General features: G+C 48.2%; 1 protein-coding gene across 1 annotated transcript in view; it reads left to right on the top strand.

Annotated features, from left to right (window-relative positions):
- The window catches only part of LOC144674718 (transcription cofactor vestigial-like protein 4), a 170,247-nt gene that overhangs the window by 66,292 nt on the left and 82,146 nt on the right, over positions 1–21,809 (top strand). The window lies entirely within an intron of this gene.

The raw sequence follows: 21,809 nt of genomic DNA, 5'->3' as shown, positions 1-21,809 counted from the left end.
TGTGGGGTGTGGGGTATATCAGAGTGCTACAGTGAGGGGTGTGGGATATATCAGAGCGTTACAGTAAGGGGTGTGGGGTATATCAGAGTGTTACAGTGAAGGTTGTGGGATATATCAGAGTGTTACAGTGAGGGGTGTGGGGTATATCAGAGTGTTACAGTGAGGGGTGCGGGATATATCAGTGTGTTACAGTGAGGGGTGTGGAGTATATCAGAGTGTTTCAGTGAGGGTTGTGGGGTATATCAGGGTGTTACGGTGAGGGGTGTGCAGTATATCAGAGTATTACAGTGAGGGGTGTGGTGTATGTCAGAGTGTTACAGTGAGGGGTGTGGGGTATATCAGAGTGTTACAGTGAGGGGTGTGGGGTATATCAGAGTGTTACAGTGAGGGGTGTGGGGTATGTCAGAGTGTTACAGTGAGGGGTGTGGGTTATATCAGAGTGTTACAATGTGGGGGGTGGGGTATATCAGAGTTTTACATTGAGGGGTATGGGGTATATCAGAGTGTTACAGTGAGGGGTGTGGGGTATATCAGAGTGTTACAGTGAGGGGTGTGGGGTATGTCAGAGTGTTACAGTGAGGGGTGTGGGGTATATCAGAGTGTTACAGTGAGGGGTGTGGGGTATGTCAGAGTGTTACAGTGAGGGGTGTGGGGTATATCAGAGTGTTACAGTGAGGGAAGTCGGGTATATCAGAGTGTTACAGTGAGGGGTGTGGGATATATTAGAGTGTTACACTGAGGGGTGTGGGACATATCAGAGTGTTACCGTGAGGGGTGTGGGGTATATCAGAGTGTTACAGTTAGAGGTGTGGGGTATATCAGATTGTTACAGTGAGGGGTGTGGGGTATATAAAAGTTTTACAGTGAGGGGTGTGGGGTATATCAGAGTGTTACAGTGAGGGGTGTGGGGTATATCAGAGTGTTACAGTGAGGGGTGTGGGGTATATCAATGTGTTACAGAGAGAGGTGTGAGGTACATTAGAGTGTTACAGTCAGGGGTGTGGGGTATATCAGAGTGTTACAGTGAGGGGTGTGGTGCATATCAGAGTGTTACAGAGAGGGGTGTGGGGTATATCAGATTGTTACAGTGAGGGGTGTGGGGTATATCAGTGTGTTACTGTGTGGGGTGTGGGGTATATCAGAGTGTTAAAGTGAGGGGTCTGGGAAATATCAGAGTCTTACAGTGACGGGTGTGGGGTAAATCAGAGTGTTACAGTGAGGGGTGTGGGGTATATCAATGTTACAATGAGGGGTGTGGGGTATATCAGTGTGTTACAGTGAGGGCTGTGGGATATATCAGAGTGTTACAGTGAGGGGTGTGGGGTATATCAGAGTGTTACAGTGAGGGGTGTGGGGTATATCAGATTGTTACAGTGACGGGTGTGGGGTAAATCAGTGTGATGCAGAGAGGGGTGTGGGGTATATCAGAGTGTTACAGTAAGGGGTGTGGGGTATACCAGAGTGTTACAGTGAGGGGTGTGGGGTATATCAGAGTGTTACAGTGAGGGGTGTGGGATATATCAGAGTGTTACAGTGAGAGGTGTGGGGTATATCAGAGTGTTACAGTGAGGGGTGTGGGGTATATCAGAGTGTTACATTGAGGGGTGTGGGGTATATTGGACTGTGACACTGAGGGGTGTGGGGTATATCAGTGTGTTACAGTGAGGGGTGTGGGATATATCAAAGTGTTACAGTGAGGGGTGTGGGGTATATCAGAGTGTTACAGTGAGTGGTGTGGTATATATCAGAGTGTTACAGTGAGGGGTGTGGGGTATATCAGTGTTACAGTGAGGGGTGTGGGGTATATCAGAGTGTTACAGTGTGGGGTGTGGGGTATATCAGAGTGTTACAGTGAGGGTTGTGGGGTATATGAGGGTGTTACCGTGTGGGGTGTGGGGTATATCAATGTGTTACAGAGAGAGGTGTGAGGTACATCAGAGTGTTACAGTCAGGGGTGTGGGGTATATCAGAGTGTTACAGGGAGGGGTGTGGTGCATATCAGAGTGTTACAGAGAGGGGTGTGGGGTATATCAGATTGTTACAGTGAGGGGTGTGGGGTATATCAGTGTGTTGCTGTGTGGGGTGTGGGGTATATCAGAGTGTTAAAGTGAGGGGTTTGGGAAATATCAGAGTCTTACAGTGACGGGTGTGGGGTAAATCAGAGTGTTACAGTGAGGGGTGTGGGGTATATCAATGTTACAATGAGGGGTGTGGGGTATATCAGTGTGTTACAGTGAGGGCTGTGGGATATATCAGAGTGTTACAGTGAGGGGTGTGGGGTATATCAGAGTGTTACAGTGAGGGGTGTCGGGTATATCAGATTGTTACAGTGACGGGTGTGGGGTAAATCAGTGTGATGCAGAGAGGGGTGTGGGGTATATCAGAGTGTTACAGTGAGGGGTGTGGGGTATACCAGAGTGTTACATTGAGAGGTGTGGGGTATATCAGAGTGTTACAGTGAGGGGTGTGGGATATATAAGAGTGTTACAGTGAGGGGTTTGGGGTATATCAGAGTGTTACAGGATGGGGTGTGGGGTATACCAGAGTGTTAGAGTGAGGGGTGTGGGGTATATCAGAGTGTTACAGTGAGGGTTGTGGGATATATCAGAGTGTTACAGTGAGAGGTGTGGGGTATATCAGAGTGTTACAGTGAGGGGTGTGGGGTATATCATCGTGTTACAGTGAGGGGTGTGGGGTATATCAGAGTGTTACAGTCAGTGGTGTGGGGTATATCAGAGTTTTACAGTGAGGGGTGTGGCGTATATCAAAGAGTTACAGAGAGGGGTGTGCAGTATATCATAGTGTTACAGTGAGGGGTGTGGGGTATATCAATGTTACAGTGAGGGGTGTGGGGTATATCAGTGTGTTACAGTGAGGGCTGTGGGATATATCAGAGTGTTACAGTGGGGGGTGTGGGGTATATCAGAGTGTTACAGTGAGGGCTGTGGGATTTCTCAGAGTGTTACAGTGCGGGGTGTGGAGTATATCAGAGTGTTACAGTGAGGGGTGTGGGGTATATCAGATTGTTACAGTGACGGGTGTGTGGTAAATCAGTGTGATGCAGTGAGGGGTGTGGGGTATATCAGAGTGTTACAGTGAGGGGTGTGGGGTATATCAGTGTGTTACAGTGAGGGATCTGGGGTATCTCAGTGTTACAGTGAGGTGTGTGGGGTATATCAGAGTGTTACAGTGAGGGCTGTGGGGTATGTCAGAGTGTTACAGTGAGGAGTATATCAGAGTGTTACAGTGAGGGGTGTGGGGTATATCATAGTGTTACAGTGAGAGGCATGGGGTATATCAGAGTGCTACAGTGAGGGGTGTGGGATACATCAGAGCGTTACATGGAGGGGTGTGGGGTATATCAGAGTGTTACAGTGAGGGTTGTGGGATATATCAGAGTGTTACAGTGAGGGGTGTGGGGTATATCAGAGTGTTACAGTGAGGGGTGCGGGATATATCAGTGTGTTACAGTGAGCGGTGTGGGGTATATCAGAGTGTTACAGTGAGGGGTGTGGGGTATATCAGAGTGTTACAGTGAGGGGTGTGCGGTATATCAGAGTGTTACAGTGCGGGATGTGGGGTATATCAGAGTGTTACAGTGAGGGGTGTGGGGTATATCAGAGTGTTACAGTGAAGGGTGTGGGGTATATCAGAGTGTTACAGTGAGGGGTGTGGGATATATCCGAGTGTTACAGTGAGGGGTGTGGGGTATATCAGAGTGTTACAGTGAGGGGTGTGGGGTATATCAGAGTGTTACAGTGAGGGGTGTGGGATATATTAGAGTGTTACAGTGAGGGGTGTGTGATATATCAGAGTGTTATCGTGAGGGGTGTAGGGTATATCAGAGTGTTACAGTGAGGGATGTGGGGTATATCAGAGTGTTACAGTGAGGGGTGTGGGGTATATCAGAGTGTAACACTGAGGAGAGTGGGGTATATGAAAGTTTTACAGTGAGTGGATTGGGGTATGTCAGAGTGTTACATTGCGGGGTGTGGGGTATATCAGAGTGTTACAGTGAGGGGTGTGGGATATATCAATGTGTTACAGTGAGGGGTGTGGGATATATTAGAGTGTTACAGTGAGGGGTGTGGGATATATCAGAGTGTTACAGTGAGGGGTGTGGGCTATATCAGAGTGTTACTGTGATGGGTGTGGGGTATATCAGAGTGTTACAGTGAGTGGTGTGGGGTATATCAGAGTGTTACAGTGAGGGGTGTGGGATATATCAGAGTGTTACAGTGAGAGGTGTGGGGTATATCAGAGTGTTACAGTGATGGGTGTGGGGTATATCAGTGTTAAAGTGTGGGGTGTGGGATATATCAGAGTATTACAGTGAGGGGCGTGGTGTGTATCAGAGTGTTACAGTGAGGCGTGTGGGGTATGTCAGAGTGTTACAGTGAGGGGTGTGGGGTATATCAGAGTGTTACATTGAGGGGTGTGGAGTATATCAGAGTGTTACAGTAAGGGGTGTGGTGTATGTCAGAGTGTTACAGTGAGGGTTGTGGGGTATATCAGAGTGTTTCAGTGAGGGGTGTGGGGTATATCAGAGTGTTACAGTGAGGGGTATATCAGAGTGTTACAGTGAGGGGTGTGGGGTATATCAGAGTGTTACAGTGAGGGGTGTGGTGTGTGTCAGAGTGTTACAGTGAGGGGTGTGGGGTATATCAGAATGTTACAGTGAGGGGTGTGGGCTATATCAGAGTGTTACAGTGAGGGGTGTGGTGTGTGTCAGAGTGTTACAGAGAGGGGTGTGGGGTATATCAGAATGTTACAGTGAGGGGTGTGCAGTATATCAGAGTGTTACAGTGAGGGGTGTGGTGTATGTCAGAGTGTTACAGTGAGGGGTGTGGGGTATATCAGAGTGTTACAGTGAGAGGTGTGGGGTATATCAGAGTGTTACAGTGAGGGGTGTGGGGTATATCAGAGTGTTACAGTGAGGGGTGTGGGGAATGTCAGAGTTTTACAGTGAGGGGTGTGGGTTATATCAGAGTGTTACAATGTGGGGGGTGGGGTATATCAGAGTTTTACATTGAGGAGTGTGGGGTATATCAGAGTATTACAGTGAGGGAAGTGGGGTATATCAGAGTGTTACATTGAGGGAAGTGGGGTATATCAGAGTGTTACACTGAGGGGTGTGGGACATATCAGAGTGTTACCGTGAGGGGTGTGGGGTATATCAGAGTGTTACAGTTAGGGGTGTGGGGTATATCAGAGTGTTACAGTGAGGGGTGTGGGGTATATCAAAGTTTTACAGTGAGAAGTGTGGGGTATATCAGAGTGTTACAGTGAGGGGTGTGGGGTATATCAGAGTGTTACAGTGAGGGGTGTGGGGTATATCAATGTGTTACAGTGAGAGGTGTGAGGTACATCAGAGTGTTACAGTCAGGGGTGTGGGGTATATCAGAGTGTTACAGTGAGGGGTGTGGTGCATATCAGAGTGTTACAGAGAGGGGTGTGGGGTATATCAGATTGTTACAGTGAGGGGTGTGGGGTATATCAGTGTGTTACTGTGTGGGGTGTGGGGTATATCAGAGTGTTAAAGTGAGGGGTGTGGGAAATATCAGAGTCTTACAGTGACGGGAGTGGGGCAAATCAGAGTGTTACAGTGAGGGGTGTGGGGTATATCAATGTTACAGTGAGGGGTGTGGGGTATATCAGTGTGTTACAGTGAGGGCTGTGGGATATATCAGAGTGTTACAGTGAGGGGTGTGGGGTATATCAGAGTGTTACAGTGAGGGCTGTGGGATTTATCAGAGTGTTACAGTGAGGGGTGTGGGGTATATCAGAGTGTTACAGAGAGGGGTGTGGGGTATATCAGATTGTTACAGTGATGGGTGTGGGCTAAATCAGTGTGATGCAGTGAGGGGTGTGGGGTATATCAGAGTGTTACAGTGAGGTGTGTGGGGTATATCAGTGTGTTACAGTGAGGGATGTGGGGTATCTCAGTGTTACAGTGAGGGGTGTGGGGTATATCAGAGTGTAACAGTGAGGGCTGTGGGGTATGTCAGAGTGTTACAGTGAGGAGTATATCAGAGTGTTACAGTGAGGGGTGTGGGGTATATCATAGTGTTACAGTGAGAGGCATGGGGTATATCAGAGTGCTACAGTGAGGGGTGTGGGATATATCAGAGCGTTACAGTAAGGGGTGTGGGGTATATCAGAGTGTTACAGTGAAGGTTGTGGGATATATCAGAGTGTTACAGTGAGGGGTGTGGGGTATATCAGAGTGTTACAGTGAGGGGTGCGGGATATATCAGTGTGTTACAGTGAGGGGTGTGGGGTATATCAGAGTGTTTCAGTGAGGGTTGTGGGGTATATCAGGGTGTTACGGTGAGGGGTGTGCAGTATATCAGAGTATTACAGTGAGGGGTGTGGTGTATGTCAGAGTGTTACAGTGAGGGGTGTGGGGTATATCAGAGTGTTACAGTGAGGGGTGTGGGGTATATCAGAGTGTTACAGTGAGGGGTGTGGGGTATGTCAGAGTGTTACAGTGAGGGGTGTGGGTTATATCAGAGTGTTACAATGTGGGGGGTGGGGTATATCAGAGTTTTACATTGAGGGGTATGGGGTATATCAGAGTGTTACAGTGAGGGGTGTGGGGTATATCAGAGTGTTACAGTGAGTGGTGTGGGGTATGTCAGAGTGTTACAGTGAGGGGTGTGGGGTATATCAGAGTGTTACAGTGAGGGGTGTGGGGTATGTCAGAGTGTTACAGTGAGGGGTGTGGGGTATATCAGAGTGTTACAGTGAGGGAAGTCGGGTATATCAGAGTGTTACAGTGAGGGGTGTGGGATATATTAGAGTGTTACACTGAGGGGTGTGGGACATATCAGAGTGTTACCGTGAGGGGTGTGGGGTATATCAGAGTGTTACAGTTAGAGGTGTGGGGTATATCAGATTGTTACAGTGAGGGGTGTGGGGTATATAAAAGTTTTACAGTGAGGGGTGTGGGGTATATCAGAGTGTTACAGTGAGGGGTGTGGGGTATATCAGAGTGTTACAGTGAGGGGTGTGGGGTATATCAATGTGTTACAGAGAGAGGTGTGAGGTACATTAGAGTGTTACAGTCAGGGGTGTGGGGTATATCAGAGTGTTACAGTGAGGGGTGTGGTGCATATCAGAGTGTTACAGAGAGGGGTGTGGGGTATATCAGATTGTTACAGTGAGGGGTGTGGGGTATATCAGTGTGTTACTGTGTGGGGTGTGGGGTATATCAGAGTGTTAAAGTGAGGGGTCTGGGAAATATCAGAGTCTTACAGTGACGGGTGTGGGGTAAATCAGAGTGTTACAGTGAGGGGTGTGGGGTATATCAATGTTACAATGAGGGGTGTGGGGTATATCAGTGTGTTACAGTGAGGGCTGTGGGATATATCAGAGTGTTACAGTGAGGGGTGTGGGGTATATCAGAGTGTTACAGTGAGGGGTGTGGGGTATATCAGATTGTTACAGTGACGGGTGTGGGGTAAATCAGTGTGATGCAGAGAGGGGTGTGGGGTATATCAGAGTGTTACAGTAAGGGGTGTGGGGTATAACAGAGTGTTACAGTGAGGGGTGTGGGGTATATCAGAGTGTTACAGTGAGGGGTGTGGGATATATCAGAGTGTTACAGTGAGAGGTGTGGGGTATATCAGAGTGTTACAGTGAGGGGTGTGGGGTATATCAGAGTGTTACATTGAGGGGTGTGGGGTATATTGGACTGTGACACTGAGGGGTGTGGGGTATATCAGTGTGTTACAGTGAGGGGTGTGGGATATATCAAAGTGTTACAGTGAGGGGTGTGGGGTATATCAGAGTGTTACAGTGAGTGGTGTGGTATATATCAGAGTGTTACAGTGAGGGGTGTGGGGTATATCAGTGTTACAGTGAGGGGTGTGGGGTATATCAGAGTGTTACAGTGTGGGGTGTGGGGTATATCAGAGTGTTACAGTGAGGGTTGTGGGGTATATGAGGGTGTTACCGTGTGGGGTGTGGGGTATATCAATGTGTTACAGAGAGAGGTGTGAGGTACATCAGAGTGTTACAGTCAGGGGTGTGGGGTATATCAGAGTGTTACAGTGAGGGGTGTGGTGCATATCAGAGTGTTACAGAGAGGGGTGTGGGGTATATCAGATTGTTACAGTGAGGGGTGTGGGGTATATCAGTGTGTTGCTGTGTGGGGTGTGGGGTATATCAGAGTGCTACAGTGAGGGGTGTGGGATATATCAGAGCGTTACAGTAAGGGGTGTGGGGTATATCAGAGTGTTACAGTGAAGGTTGTGGGATATATCAGAGTGTTACAGTGAGGGGTGTGGGGTATATCAGAGTGTTACAGTGAGGGGTGCGGGATATATCAGTGTGTTACAGTGAGGGGTGTGGAGTATATCAGAGTGTTTCAGTGAGGGTTGTGGGGTATATCAGGGTGTTACGGTGAGGGGTGTGCAGTATATCAGAGTATTACAGTGAGGGGTGTGGTGTATGTCAGAGTGTTACAGTGAGGGGTGTGGGGTATATCAGAGTGTTACAGTGAGGGGTGTGGGGTATATCAGAGTGTTACAGTGAGGGGTGTGGGGTATGTCAGAGTGTTAAAGTGAGGGGTGTGGGTTATATCAGAGTGTTACAATGTGGGGGGTGGGGTATATCAGAGTTTTACATTGAGGGGTATGGGGTATATCAGAGTGTTACAGTGAGGGGTGTGGGGTATATCAGAGTGTTACAGTGAGGGGTGTGGGGTATGTCAGAGTGTTACAGTGAGGGGTGTGGGGTATATCAGAGTGTTACAGTGAGGGGTGTGGGGTATGTCAGAGTGTTACAGTGAGGGGTGTGGGGTATATCAGAGTGTTACAGTGAGGGAAGTCGGGTATATCAGAGTGTTACAGTGAGGGGTGTGGGATATATTAGAGTGTTACACTGAGGGGTGTGGGACATATCAGAGTGTTACCGTGAGGGGTGTGGGGTATATCAGAGTGTTACAGTTAGAGGTGTGGGGTATATCAGATTGTTACAGTGAGGGGTGTGGGGTATATAAAAGTTTTACAGTGAGGGGTGTGGGGTATATCAGAGTGTTACAGTGAGGGGTGTGGGGTATATCAGAGTGTTACAGTGAGGGGTGTGGGGTATATCAATGTGTTACAGAGAGAGGTGTGAGGTACATTAGAGTGTTACAGTCAGGGGTGTGGGGTATATCAGAGTGTTACAGTGAGGGGTGTGGTGCATATCAGAGTGTTACAGAGAGGGGTGTGGGGTATATCAGATTGTTACAGTGAGGGGTGTGGGGTATATCAGTGTGTTACTGTGTGGGGTGTGGGGTATATCAGAGTGTTAAAGTGAGGGGTCTGGGAAATATCAGAGTCTTACAGTGACGGGTGTGGGGTAAATCAGAGTGTTACAGTGAGGGGTGTGGGGTATATCAATGTTACAATGAGGGGTGTGGGGTATATCAGTGTGTTACAGTGAGGGCTGTGGGATATATCAGAGTGTTACAGTGAGGGGTGTGGGGTATATCAGAGTGTTACAGTGAGGGGTGTGGGGTATATCAGATTGTTACAGTGACGGGTGTGGGGTAAATCAGTGTGATGCAGAGAGGGGTGTGGGGTATATCAGAGTGTTACAGTAAGGGGTGTGGGGTATACCAGAGTGTTACAGTGAGGGGTGTGGGGTATATCAGAGTGTTACAGTGAGGGGTGTGGGATATATCAGAGTGTTACAGTGAGAGGTGTGGGGTATATCAGAGTGTTACAGTGAGGGGTGTGGGGTATATCAGAGTGTTACATTGAGGGGTGTGGGGTATATTGGACTGTGACACTGAGGGGTGTGGGGTATATCAGTGTGTTACAGTGAGGGGTGTGGGATATATCAAAGTGTTACAGTGAGGGGTGTGGGGTATATCAGAGTGTTACAGTGAGTGGTGTGGTATATATCAGAGTGTTACAGTGAGGGGTGTGGGGTATATCAGTGTTACAGTGAGGGGTGTGGGGTATATCAGAGTGTTACAGTGTGGGGTGTGGGGTATATCAGAGTGTTACAGTGAGGGTTGTGGGGTATATGAGGGTGTTACCGTGTGGGGTGTGGGGTATATCAATGTGTTACAGAGAGAGGTGTGAGGTACATCAGAGTGTTACAGTCAGGGGTGTGGGGTATATCAGAGTGTTACAGTGAGGGGTGTGGTGCATATCAGAGTGTTACAGAGAGGGGTGTGGGGTATATCAGATTGTTACAGTGAGGGGTGTGGGGTATATCAGTGTGTTGCTGTGTGGGGTGTGGGGTATATCAGAGTGTTAAAGTGAGGGGTGTGGGAAATATCAGAGTCTTACAGTGACGGGTGTGGGGTAAATCAGAGTGTTACAGTGAGGGGTGTGGGGTATATCAATGTTACAATGAGGGGTGTGGGGTATATCAGTGTGTTACAGTGAGGGCTGTGGGATATATCAGAGTGTTACAGTGAGGGGTGTGGGGTATATCAGAGTGTTACAGTGAGGGGTGTCGGGTATATCAGATTGTTACAGTGACGGGTGTGGGGTAAATCAGTGTGATGCAGAGAGGGGTGTGGGGTATATCAGAGTGTTACAGTGAGGGGTGTGGGGTATACCAGAGTGTTACATTGAGAGGTGTGGGGTATATCAGAGTGTTACAGTGAGGGGTGTGGGATATATAAGAGTGTTACAGTGAGGGGTTTGGGGTATATCAGAGTGTTACAGGATGGGGTGTGGGGTATACCAGAGTGTTAGAGTGAGGGGTGTGGGGTATATCAGAGTGTTACAGTGAGGGTTGTGGGATATATCAGAGTGTTACAGTGAGAGGTGTGGGGTATATCAGAGTGTTACAGTGAGGGGTGTGGGGTATATCAGTGTTACAGTGAGGGGTGTGGGGTATGTCAGAGTGTTACAGTGAGGGGTGTGGGGTATATCAGAGTGCTACAGTGAGAAGTGTGGGGTATATCAGAGTGTTACATTGAGGGGTGTGTGGTATAACAGTGTGTTACAGTGAGGGGTGTGGGGTATATCAGAATGTTACAGTGAGGGGTGTGGGGTGTATCAGAGTGTTACAGTGAGGGGTGTGGGATATATCAGAGTGTTACAGTGAGGGGTGTGTGATATATCAGAGTGTTACCGTGAAGGCTATGGGGTATATCAGAGTGTTACAGTGAGGGGTGTGGGGTATATCATAGTGTTACAGAGAGGGGTGTGGGGTATATCAGAGTGTTACAGTGAGAGGTTTGGGGTATATCAGCGTGTTACAGTGAGGGGTGTGGGGTATATCAGAGTGTTACAGTCAGTGGTGTGGGGTATATCAGAGTTTTACAGTGAGGGGTGTGGCGTATATCAGAGAGTTACAGAGAGGGGTGTCCAGTATATCATAGTGTTACAGTGAGGGGTGTGGGGTATATCAATGTTACAGTGAGGGGTGTGGGGTATATCAGTGTGTTACAGTGAGGGCTGTGGGATATATCAGAGTGTTACAGTGGGGGGTGTGGGGTATATCAGAGTGTTACAGTGAGGGCTGTTTGATTTATCAGAGTGTTACAGTGAGGGGTGTGGAGTATATCAGAGTGTTACAGTGAGGGGTGTGGGGTATATCAGATTGTTGCAGTGACGGGTGTGGGGTAAATCAGTGTGATGCAGTGCGGGGTGTGGGGTATATCAGAGTGTTACAGTGAGGGGTGTGGGGTATATCAATGTGTTACAGTGAGGGATCTGGGGTATCTCAGTGTTACAGTGAGGGGTGTGGGGTATATCAGAGTGTTACAGTGAGGGCTGTGGGGTATGTCAGAGTGTTACAGTGAGGAGTATATCAGAGTGTTACAGTAAGGGGTGTGGTGTATGTCAGAGTGTTACAGTGAGGGTTGTGGGGTATATCAGAGTGTTTCAGTGAGGGGTGTGGGGTATATCAGAGTGTTACAGTGAGGGGTATATCAGAGTGTTACAGTGAGGGGTGTGGGGTATATCAGAGTGTTACAGTGAGGGGTGTGGTGTGTGTCAGAGTGTTACAGTGAGGGGTGTGGGGTATATCAGAATGTTACAGTGAGGGGTGTGGGCTATATCAGAGTGTTACAGTGAGGGGTGTGGTGTGTGTCAGAGTGTTACAGTGAGGGGTGTGGGGTATATCAGAATGTTACAGTGAGGGGTGTGCGGTATATCAGAGTGTTACAGTGAGGGGTGTGGTGTATGTCAGAGTGTTACAGTGAGGGGTGTGGGGTATATCAGAGTGTTACAGTGAGAGGTGTGGGGTATATCAGAGTGTTACAGTGAGGGGTGTGGGGTATATCAGAGTGTTACAGTGAGGGGTGTGGGGAATGTCAGAGTGTTACAGTGAGGGGTGTGGGTTATATCAGAGTGTTCCAATGTGGGGGGTGGGGTATATCAGAGTTTTACATTGAGGAGTGTGGGGTATATCAGAGTATTACAGTGAGGGAAGTGGGGTATATCAGAGTGTTACAGTGAGGGAAGTGGGGTATATCAGAGTGTTACACTGAGGGGTGTGGGACATATCAGAGTGTTACCGTGAGGGGTGTGGGGTATATCAGAGTGTTACAGTTAGGGGTGTGGGGTATATCAGAGTGTTACAGTGAGGGGTGTGGGGTATATCAAAGTTTTACAGTGAGAAGTGTGGGGTATATCAGAGTGTTACAGTGAGGGGTGTGGGGTATATCAGAGTGTTACAGTGAGGGGTGTGGGGTATATCAATGTGTTACAGTGAGAGGTGTGAGGTACATCAGAGTGTTACAGTCAGGGGTGTGGGGTATATCAGAGTGTTACAGTGAGGGGTGTGGTGCATATCAGAGTGTTACAGAGAGGGGTGTGGGGTATATCAGATTGTTACAGTGAGGGGTGTGGGGTATATCAGTGTGTTACTGTGTGGGGTGTGGGGTATATCAGAGTGTTAAAGTGAGGGGTGTGGGAAATATCAGAGTCTTACAGTGACGGGAGTGGGGCAAATCAGAGTGTTACAGTGAGGGGTGTGGGGTATATCAATGTTACAGTGAGGGGTGTGTGGTATATCAGTGTGTTACAGTGAGGGCTGTGGGATATATCAGAGTGTTACAGTGAGGGGTGTGGGGTATATCAGAGTGTTACAGTGAGGGCTGTGGGATTTATCAGAGTGTTACAGTGAGGGGTGTGGGGTATATCAGAGTGTTACAGAGAGGGGTGTGGGGTATATCAGATTGTTACAGTGATGGGTGTGGGCTAAATCAGTGTGATGCAGTGAGGGGTGTGGGGTATATCAGAGTGTTACAGTGAGGTGTGTGGGGTATATCAGTGTGTTACAGTGAGGGATGTGGGGTATCTCAGTGTTACAGTGAGGGGTGTGGGGTATATCAGAGTGTAACAGTGAGGGCTGTGGTGTATGTCAGAGTGTTACAGTGAGGAGTATATCAGAGTGTTACAGTGAGGGGTGTGGGGTATATCATAGTGTTACAGTGAGAGGCATGGGGTATATCAGAGTGCTACAGTGAGGGGTGTGGGATATATCAGAGCGTTACAGTAAGGGGTGTGGGGTATATCAGAGTGTTACAGTGAAGGTTGTGGGATATATCAGAGTGTTACAGTGAGGGGTGTGGGGTATATCAGAGTGTTACAGTGAGGGGTGCGGGATATATCAGTGTGTTACAGTGAGGGGTGTGGGGTATATCAGAGTGTTTCAGTGAGGTTTGTGGGGTATATCAGGGTGTTACGGTGAGGGGTGTGCAGTATATCAGAGTATTACAGTGAGGGGTGTGGTGTATGTCAGAGTGTTACAGTGAGGGGTGTGGGGTATATCAGAGTGTTACAGTGAGGGGTGTGGGGTATATCAGAGTGTTACAGTGAGGGGTGTGGGGTATGTCAGAGTGTTACAGTGAGGGGTGTGGGTTATATCAGAGTGTTACAATGTGGGGGGTGGGGTATATCAGAGTTTTACATTGAGGGGTATGGGGTATATCAGAGTGTTACAGTGAGGGGTGTGGGGTATATCAGAGTGTTACAGTGAGGGGTGTGGGGTATGTCAGAGTGTTACAGTGAGGGGTGTGGGGTATATCAGAGTGTTACAGTGAGGGGTGTGGGGTATGTCAGAGTGTTACAGTGAGGGGTGTGGGGTATATCAGAGTGTTACAGTGAGGGAAGTCGGGTATATCAGAGTGTTACAGTGAGGGGTGTGGGATATATTAGAGTGTTACACTGAGGGGTGTGGGACATATCAGAGTGTTACCGTGAGGGGTGTGGGGTATATCAGAGTGTTACAGTTAGAGGTGTGGGGTATATCAGATTGTTACAGTGAGGGGTGTGGGGTATATAAAAGTTTTACAGTGAGGGGTGTGGGGTATATCAGAGTGTTACAGTGAGGGGTGTGGGGTATATCAGAGTGTTACAGTGAGGGGTGTGGGGTATATCAATGTGTTACAGAGAGAGGTGTGAGGTACATTAGAGTGTTACAGTCAGGGGTGTGGGGTATATCAGAGTGTTACAGTGAGGGGTGTGGTGCATATCAGAGTGTTACAGAGAGGGGTGTGGGGTATATCAGATTGTTACAGTGAGGGGTGTGGGGTATATCAGTGTGTTACTGTGTGGGGTGTGGGGTATATCAGAGTGTTTAAGTGAGGGGTCTGGGAAATATCAGAGTCTTACAGTGACGGGTGTGGGGTAAATCAGAGTGTAACAGTGAGGGGTGTGGGGTATATTAATGTTACAATGAGGGGTGTGGGGTATATCAGTGTGTTACAGTGAGGGCTGTGGGATATATCAGAGTGTTACAGTGAGGGGTGTGGGGTATATCAGAGTGTTACAGTGAGGGGTGTGGGGTATATCAGATTGTTACAGTGACGGGTGTGGGGTAAATCAGTGTGATGCAGAGAGGGGTGTGGGGTATATCAGAGTGTTACAGTAAGGGGTGTGGGGTATACCAGAGTGTTACAGTGAGGGGTGTGGGGTATATCAGAGTGTTACAGTGAGGGGTGTGGGATATATCAGAGTGTTACAGTTAGAGGTGTGGGGTATATCAGAGTGTTACAGTGAGGGGTGTGGGGTATATCAGAGTGTTACATTGAGGGGTGTGGGGTATATTGGACTGTGACACTGAGGGGTGTGGGGTATATCAGTGTGTTACAGTGAGGGGTGTGGGATATATCAAAGTGTTACAGTGAGGGGTGTGGGGTATATCAGAGTGTTACAGTGAGGGAAGTCGGGTATATCAGAGTGTTACAGTGAGGGGTGTGGGATATATTAGAGTGTTACACTGAGGGGTGTGGGACATATCAGAGTGTTACCGTGAGGGGTGTGGGGTATATCAGAGTGTTACAGTTAGAGGTGTGGGGTATATCAGATTGTTACAGTGAGGGGTGTGGGGTATATAAAAGTTTTACAGTGAGGGGTGTGGGGTATATCAGAGTGTTACAGTGAGGGGTGTGGGGTATATCAGAGTGTTACAGTGAGGGGTGTGGGGTATATCAATGTGTTACAGAGAGAGGTGTGAGGTACATTAGAGTGTTACAGTCAGGGGTGTGGGGTATATCAGAGTGTTACAGTGAGGGGTGTGGTGCATATCAGAGTGTTACAGAGAGGGGTGTGGGGTATATCAGATTGTTACAGTGAGGGGTGTGGGGTATATCAGTGTGTTACTGTGTGGGGTGTGGGGTATATCAGAGTGTTAAAGTGAGGGGTCTGGGAAATATCAGAGTCTTACAGTGACGGGTGTGGGGTAAATCAGAGTGTAACAGTGAGGGGTGTGGGGTATATCAATGTTACAATGAGGGGTGTGGGGTATATCAGTGTGTTACAGTGAGGGCTGTGGGATATATCAGAGTGTTACAGTGAGGGGTGTGGGGTATATCAGAGTGTTACAGTGAGGGGTGTGGGGTATATCAGATTGTTACAGTGACGGGTGTGGGGTAAATCAGTGTGATGCAGAGAGGGGTGTGGGGTATATCAGAGTGTTACAGTAAGGGGTGTGGGGTATACCAGAGTGTTACAGTGAGGGGTGTGGGGTATATCAGAGTGTTACAGTGAGGGGTGTGGGATATATCAGAGTGTTACAGTTAGAGGTGTGGGGTATATCAGAGTGTTACAGTGAGGGGTGTGGGGTATATCAGAGTGTTACATTGAGGGGTGTGGGGTATATTGGACTGTGACACTGAGGGGTGTGGGGTATATCAGTGTGTTACAGTGAGGGGTGTGGGATATATCAAAGTGTTACAGTGAGGGGTGTGGGGTATATCAGAGTGTTACAGTGAGTGGTGTGGTATATATCAGAGTGTTACAGTGAGGGGTGTGGGGTATATCAGTGTTACAGTGAGGGGTGTGGGGTATATCAGAGTGTTACAGTGTGGGGTGTGGGGTATATCAGAGTGTTACAGTGAGGGTTGTGGGGTATATGAGGGTGTTACCGTGTGTGGTGTGGGGTATATCAATGTGTTACAGAGAGAGGTGTGAGGTACATCAGAGTGTTACAGTCAGGGGTGTGGGGTATATCAGAGTGTTACAGTGAGGGGTGTGGTGCATATCAGAGTGTTACAGAGAGGGGTGTGGGGTATATCAGATTGTTACAGTAAGGGGTGTGGGGTATATCAGTGTGTTGCTGTGTGGGGTGTGGGGTATATCAGAGTGTTAAAGTGAGGGGTGTGGGAAATATCAGAGTCTTACAGTGACGGGTGTGGGGTAAATCAGAGTGTTACAGTGAGGGGTGTGGGGTATATCAATGTTACAATGAGGGGTGTGGGGTATATCAGTGTGTTACAGTGAGGGCTGTGGGATATATCAGAGTGTTACAGTGAGGGGTGTGGGGTATATCAGAGTGTTACAGTGAGGGGTGTGGGGTATATCAGATTGTTACAGTGACGGGTGTGGGGTAAATCAGTGTGATGCAGAGAGGGGTGTGGGGTATATCAGAGTGTTACAGTGAGGGGTGTGGGGTATACCAGAGTGTTACATTGAGAGGTGTGGGGTATATCAGAGTGTTACAGTGAGGGGTGTGGGATATATAAGAGTGTTACAGTGAGGGGTTTGGGGTATATCAGAGTGTTACAGTAAGGGGTGTGGGGTATACCAGAGTGTTAGAGTGAGGGGTGTGGGGTATATCAGAGTGTTACAGTGAGGGTTGTGGGATATATCAGAGTGTTACAGTGAGAGGTGTGGGGTATATCAGAGTGTTACAGTGAGGGGTGTGGGGTATATCAGAGTGTTACATTGAGGGGTGTGGGGTATATTGGACTGTTACAGTGAGGGGTGTGGGGTATATCAGTGTGTTACAGTGAGGGGTGTGGGATATATCAGAGTGTTACAGTGAGGGGTGTGGGGTATATCAGAGTGTTACAGTGAGTGGTGTGGTATATATCAGAGTGTTACAGTGAGGGGTGTGGGGTATATCAGTGTTACAGTGAGGGGTGTGGGGTATATCAGAGTGTAACAGTGTGGGGTGTGGGGTATATCAGAGTGTTACAGTGAGGGTTGTGGGGTATATCAGGGTGTTACCGTGTGGGGTGTGGCGTATATCAGACTGTTACAGTGAGGGGTGTTGGGAATATCAGAGTGTTACAGTCAGGGATGTGGGATATATCAGAGTGTTACAGTGAGGAGTGTGGGGTATATCAGTGTTACAGTGAGGGGTGTGGGGTATATCAGAGTCTTACAGTGAGAGGTGTGGGGTATATCAGGGTGTTACAGTGTGGGGTGTGGCGTATATCAGACTGTTACAGTGAGGGGTGTGGGGAATATCAGAGTGTTACAGTGATGGGTGTGGGATATATCAGAGTGTTACAGAAAATCGTGTGGGGTATATCAGTGTTAAAGTGTGGGGTGTGGGATATATCAGAGTTTTACAGTGAGGGGTGTGGCGTATATCAGAGTGTTACAGTGAGGGGTGTGGGGTATATCAGAATGTTACAGTGAGGGGTGTGGGGTATATCAGAGTGTTATAGTGAGGGGTATGTGGCATAGCAGAGTGTTACAGTGAGGGGTGTGGGGTATATCAGAGTGTTACAGTGAGGGGCGTGGAGTATATCAGACTGTTTCATTGAGGGGTATGGGGTATATCAGTGTTAAAGTGTGGGGTGTGGGATATATCAGAGTTTTACAGTGAGGGGTGTGGGGTATATCAGAGTGTTACAGTGAGGGGTGTGGGGTATATCAGAATGTTACAGCGAGGGGTGTGGGGTATATCAGAGTGTTATAGTGAGGGGTATGTGGCATAGCAGAGTGTTACAGTGAGGGGTGTGGGGTATATCATAGTGTTACAGTGAGGAGTGTGGGGTATATCAGAGTGTTACAGTGATGGTGTGGGGTATATCAGAGTGTTACAGTGAGGGGTGTGGGATATATCAGAGTGTTACAGTGAGGGGTGTGGGGTATATCAGAGTGTTACAGTGAGGAGTGTGGGGTATATCAGAGTGTTACAGTGAGGGGTGTGGGGTATATCAGAGTGTTACAGTGAGGGGTGTGGGATATATCAGAGAGTTACAGTGAGGGGTGTGGGGTATATCAGAGTGTTACAGTGAGGGATGTGGGGTATCTCGGTGTTACAGTGAGGGGTGTTGGGTAAATCAGAGTGTTACAGTGAGGGCTGCGGGGTATGTCAGAGTGTTACATTGAGGAGTATATCAGAGTGTTACAGTGAGGGGGGTGGGGTATATCATAGTGTTACAGTGAGAGGCATGGGGTATATCAGAGTGCTACAGTGAGGGGTGTGGGATATATCAGAGTGTTACACTGAGGGGTGTGGGGTATATCAGTGTTACAGTGAGGGGTGTGGGGTATGTCAGAGTGTTACAGTGAGGGGTGTGGGGTATATCAGAGTGCTACAGTGAGAAGTGTGGGGTATATCAGAGTGTTACATTGAGGGGTGTGTGGTATAACAGTGTGTTACAGTGAGGGGTGTGGGGTATATCAGAATGTTACAGTGAGGGGTGTGGGGTGTATCAGAGTGTTACAGTGAGGGGTGTGGGATATATCAGAGTGTTACAGTGAGGGGTGTGTGATATATCAGAGTGTTACCGTGAAGGCTATGGGGTATATCAGAGTGTTACAGTGAGGGGTGTGGGGTATATCATAGTGTTACAGAGAGGGGTGTGGGCTATATCAGAGTGTTACAGTGAGAGGTGTGGGGTATATCAGCGTGTTACAGTGAGGGGTGTGGGGTATATCAGAGTGTTACAGTCAGTGGTGTGGGGTATATCAGAGTTTTACAGTGAGGGGTGTGGCGTATATCAGAGAGTTACAGAGAGGGGTGTGCAGTATATCATAGTGTTACAGTGAGGGGTGTGGGGTATATCAATGTTACAGTGAGGGGTGTGGGGTATATCAGTGTGTTACAGTGAGGGCTGTGGGATATATCAGAGTGTTACAGTGGGGGGTGTGGGGTATATCAGAGTGTTACAGTGAGGGCTGTTTGATTTATCAGAGTGTTACAGTGAGGGGTGTGGAGTATATCAGAGTGTTACAGTGAGGGGTGTGGGGTATATCAGATTGTTGCAGTGACGGGTGTGGGGTAAATCAGTGTGATGCAGTGCGGGGTGTGGGGTATATCAGAGTGTTACAGTGAGGGGTGTGGGGTATATCAATGTGTTACAGTGAGGGATCTGGGGTATCTCAGTGTTACAGTGAGGGGTGTGGGATATATCCGAGTGTTACAGTGAGGGGTGTGGGGTATATCAGAGTGTTACAGTGAGGGGTGTGGGGTATATCTGAGTGTTACAGTGAGGGGTGTGGGATATATTAGAGTGTTACAGTGAGGGGTGTGTGATATATCAGAGTGTTATCGTGAGGGGTGTAGGGTATATCAGAGTGTTACAGTGAGGGATGTGGGGTATATCAGAGTGTTACAGTGAGGGGTGTGGGATATATTAGAGTGTTACAGTGAGGGGTGTGTGATATATCAGAGTGTTATCGTGAGGGGTGTAGGGTATACCAGAGTGTTACAGTGAGGGATGTGGGGTATATCAGAGTGTTACAGTGAGGGGTGTGGGGTATATCAGAGTGTAACACTGAGGAGAGTGGGGTATATGAAAGTTTTACAGTGAGTGGATTGGGGTATATCAGAGTGTTACATTGCGGGGTGTGGGGTATATCAGAGTGTTACAGTGAGGGGTGTGGGATATATCAATGCGTTACAGTGAGGAGTGTGGGGTATATGAAAGTTTTACAGTGAGGGGTTTGGGGTATATCAGAGTGTTACATTGAGGGGTGTGGGGTATATCAGAGTGTTACAGTGAGGGGTGTGGGATATATTAGAGTGTTACAGTGAGGGGTGTGGGATATATCAGAGTGTTACAGTGAGGGGTGTGGGCTATATCAGAGTGTTACTGTGATGGGTGTGGGGTATATCAGAGTGTTACAGTGAGTGGTGTGGGGTATATCAGAGTGTTACAGTGAGGGGTGTGGGATATATCAGAGTGTTACAGTGAGAGGTGTGGGGTATATCAGAGTGTTACAGTGATGGGTGTGGGGTATATCAGTGTTAAAGTGTGGGGTGTGGGATATATCAGAGTATTACAGTGAGGGGCGTGGTGTATATCAGAGTGTTACAGTGAGGGGTGTGGGGTATGTCAGAGTGTTACAGTGAGGGGTGTGGGGTATATCAGAGTGTTACAGTAAGGGGTGTGGTGTATGTCAGAGTGTTACAGTGAGGGTTGTGGGGTATATCAGAGTGTTTCAGTGAGGGGTGTGGGGTATATCAGAGTGTTACAGTGAGGGGTATATCAGAGTGTTACAGTGAGGGGTGTGGGGGATATCAGAGTGTTACAGTGAGGGGTGTGGTGTGTGTCAGAGTGTTACAGTGAGGGGTGTGGGGTATATCAGAATGTTACAGTGAGGGGTGTGGGCCATTTCAGAGTGTTACAGTGAGGGGTGTGGTGTGTGTCAGAGTGTTACAGTGAGGGGTGTGGGGTATATCAGAATGTTACAGTGAGGGGTGTGCGGTATATCAGAGTGTTACAGTGAGGGGTGTGGTGTATGTCAGAGTGTTACAGTGAGGGGTGTGGGGTATATCAGAGTGTTACAGTGAGAGGTGTGGGGTATATCAGAGTGTTACAGTGAGGGGTGTGGGGTATATCAGAGTGTTACAGTGAGGGGTGTGGGGAATGTCAGAGTGTTACAGTGAGGGGTGTGGGTTATATCAGAGTGTTACAATGTGGGGGGTGGGGTATATCAGAGTTTTACATTGAGGAGTGTGGGGTATATCAGAGTATTACAGTGAGGGAAGTGGGGTATATCAGAGTGTTACAGTGAAGGAAGTGGGGTATATCAGAGTGTTACACTGAGGGGTGTGGGACATATCAGAGTGTTACCGTGAGGGGTGTGGGGTATATCAGAGTGTTACAGTTAGGGGTGTGGGGTATATCAGAGTGTTACAGTGAGGGGTGTGGGGTATATCAAAGTTTTACAGTGAGAAGTGTGGGGTATATCAGAGTGTTACAGTGAGGGGTGTGGGGTATATCAGAGTGTTACAGTGAGGGGTGTGGGGTATATCAATGTGTTACAGTGAGAGGTGTGAGGTACATCAGAGTGTTACAGTCAGGGGTGTGGGGTATATCAGAGTGTTACAGTGAGGGGTGTGGTGCATATCAGAGTGTTACAGAGAGGGGTGTGGGGTATATCAGATTGTTACAGTAAGGGGTGTGGGGTATATCAGTGTGTTACTGTGTGGGGTGTGGGGTATATCAGAGTGTTAAAGTGAGGGGTGTGGGAAATATCAGAGTCTTACAGTGACGGGAGTGGGGCAAATCAGAGTGTAACAGTGAGGGGTGTGGGGTATATCAATGTTACAATGAGGGGTGTGGGGTATATCAGTGTGTTACAGTGAGGGCTGTTGGATATATCAGAGTGTTACAGTGAGGGGTGTGGGGTATATCAGAGTGTTACAGTGAGGGGTGT

This window comes from Cetorhinus maximus, unplaced genomic scaffold (genome assembly GCF_964194155.1).
Source record: "Cetorhinus maximus unplaced genomic scaffold, sCetMax3.hap1.1 HAP1_SCAFFOLD_765, whole genome shotgun sequence".
NCBI classification, from domain to species: domain Eukaryota; kingdom Metazoa; phylum Chordata; class Chondrichthyes; order Lamniformes; family Cetorhinidae; genus Cetorhinus; species Cetorhinus maximus.
This window is presented reverse-complemented; position numbering and strand designations above follow the sequence as displayed.